We start from the raw sequence: 2,424 nt of genomic DNA, 5'->3' as shown, positions 1-2,424 counted from the left end.
TTGTATCCCCTTGATCTCCTTTTGTTATCCCCTTGCTCTGGCTAGGACTTTAAGTACTATGTTGAATAGGTAGGCAGAAAGTGGGCAGCCTTGTCTAGTCACCGATTTTAGTGGAATTGCTTCCAACTTCTCACCATTTATTTTGATGTTGGCTACTGGTTGGCTGTAAATTGCTTTTATCATGTTTAGGTGTGGGCCTTGAATTCCTGATCTTTCCAAGAATTTTATCATAAATGGGTGTTGGATTTTGTCAAATGCTTTTTCTGCATCTAACGAGATGATCATGTGGTTTTTGTCTTTGAGTTTGTTTATATAGTGGATTATATTGATGGATTTTCATATATTAAACCATCCCTGCATCCCTGGAATGAAACCTACTTGGTAAGGATGGATCATTGTTTTGATGTGTTCTTGGATTCAGTTAGCAAGAATTTTATTGAGGATTTTTACATCTATATTCATAAGGGAAATTGGTCTGAATTTCTCTATCTTTGCTGTGTCTTTCTGTGGTTTAGGTATCAGAATAATTGTGGCTTCATAGAATGAATTGTTAGAGTACCTTCTGCTTATTTTTTGTGGAACAGTTTGTACATAACTGGAATTAGGTCTTCTTTGAAGGTCTGGTAGAACTCTGCACTAAACCCATCTGGTCCTGGGCCTTTTTTGGTTGGGAGACTATTAATGATTGCTTCTGTTTCTTTAGGGGATATAGGACTGTTTAGATCATTAACCTGATCCTGATTTAACTTTGGAATCTAGTATCTGTCTAGAAATTTGTCTGTTTCATCCAGGTTTTCCAGTTTTGTTTAGTATAGCCTTTTGTAGAAGGATCTGATGGTGTTTTCGATATCTTCAGGATCTATTGTGATGTCTCCAATTTCATTTCTGATTTTGTTAATTAGGATGCTGCCCCTGTGCCCTCTAGTGAGTCTGGTTATGGGTTTATCTATCTTGTTGATTTTCTAAAAGAACCAGCTCCTCATTTGGTTGATTCTTTGAATAGTTCTTCTTGTTTCCACTTGGTTGATTTCGCCCCTGAGTTTGATTATTTCTTGCCCTCTACTCCTCTTGGGTGAATTTTCTTCCTTTTGTTCTAGAGCTTTCAGTGTGTTGTCTAGCTGCTAGTGTGTGCTCTTTCTAGTTTCTTTTTGGAGGCACTCAGAGCTATGAGTTTTCCTCTTAGAAATTCTTTCATTGTGTCCCATAAGTTTGGCTATGTTGTGGCTTCATTTTCATTGAACTCTAAAAAGTTTTTAATTTCTTTCTTTATTCCTTCCTTGACAAAGTTATCATTGAGAAGAGTGTTGTTCAGTTTCCATGTGAATGTTGGATTTCTATTATTATGTTCTTATTGAAGATCAGCCTTAGTCCATGGTGATCTGGTAGGATTCATGTGACAATTTCAATATTTTTGTATCTGTTGAGGCCTGTGTTGTGACAAATTATATGGTCAATTTTATAGAAGGTACCATGAGGTGCTGAGAAGAGAAATCCTTTTGTTTTAGGATAAAATGTTCTGTAGATATATGTTAGATCCATTTGTTTCAAAACTTCTGTTAGTTTCACTGTGTCCTTGTTTAGTTACTGTTTCCACGATCTGTCCATTGATGAAAGTGATGTGTTCAAGTCTCCCACTATTATTGTGTGAGGTACAATGTGTGCTTTGAGCTTTACTAAAGTTTCTTTAATGAATGTGTCTTCCCTTGTATTTGGAGCATAGATATTCAGAATTGAGAGTTCCTCTTGGAAGATTTTACCTTTGATGAGTATGAAGTGCCCCTCCTTGTCTTTTTTGATAACTTTGGGTTGGAAGTCGATTTTATTCGATATTAGAATGGCTACTCCAGCTTGTTTCTTCAGACCATTTGCTTGGAAAATTGTTTTCCAGCCTTTCATTCTGAGGTAGTGTCTGTCTTTTTCCCTGAGATGGGTTTCCTGTAAGCAGCAAAATGTTGGGTCCTGTTTGTGTAGCCAGTCTGTTAGTCGATGTCTTTTTTATTGGGGAATTGAGTCCATTGATATTAAGAGATATTAAGGAAAAGTAATTGTGGCTTCCTATTATTTTTGTTGTTATAGTTGGCATTCTGTTCTTGTGGCTGTCTTCATTTAGGTTTGTTGGAGGATTACTTTCTTGCTTTTTGTAGGGCGTGGTTTCCATCCTTGTATTGTTTTTTTTTTTTTTTCTTCTGTTATTATCCTTTGAAGGGCTGGAATCATGGAAAGATAATGTGTGAATTTGGTTTTGTCATGGAATACTTTGGTTTCTCCATATATGGTAATTGAAAGTTTGCCTGGGTATAGTAGCCTAGGCTGGCATTTGTGTTCTCTTAGTGTCTGTATAACATTTGTCCAGGATCTTCTGGCTTTCTGATTCTCTGGTGAAAAATCTGGTGTAATTCTGATAGGCCTGCATTTATATCTTAC

The sequence above is a fragment of the Mus caroli genome, unplaced genomic scaffold (assembly GCF_978045245.1).
Source record: "Mus caroli unplaced genomic scaffold, Mus_caroli_1 scaffold_9, whole genome shotgun sequence".
Lineage (NCBI taxonomy): Eukaryota > Metazoa > Chordata > Mammalia > Rodentia > Muridae > Mus > Mus caroli.
This window is presented reverse-complemented; position numbering follows the sequence as displayed.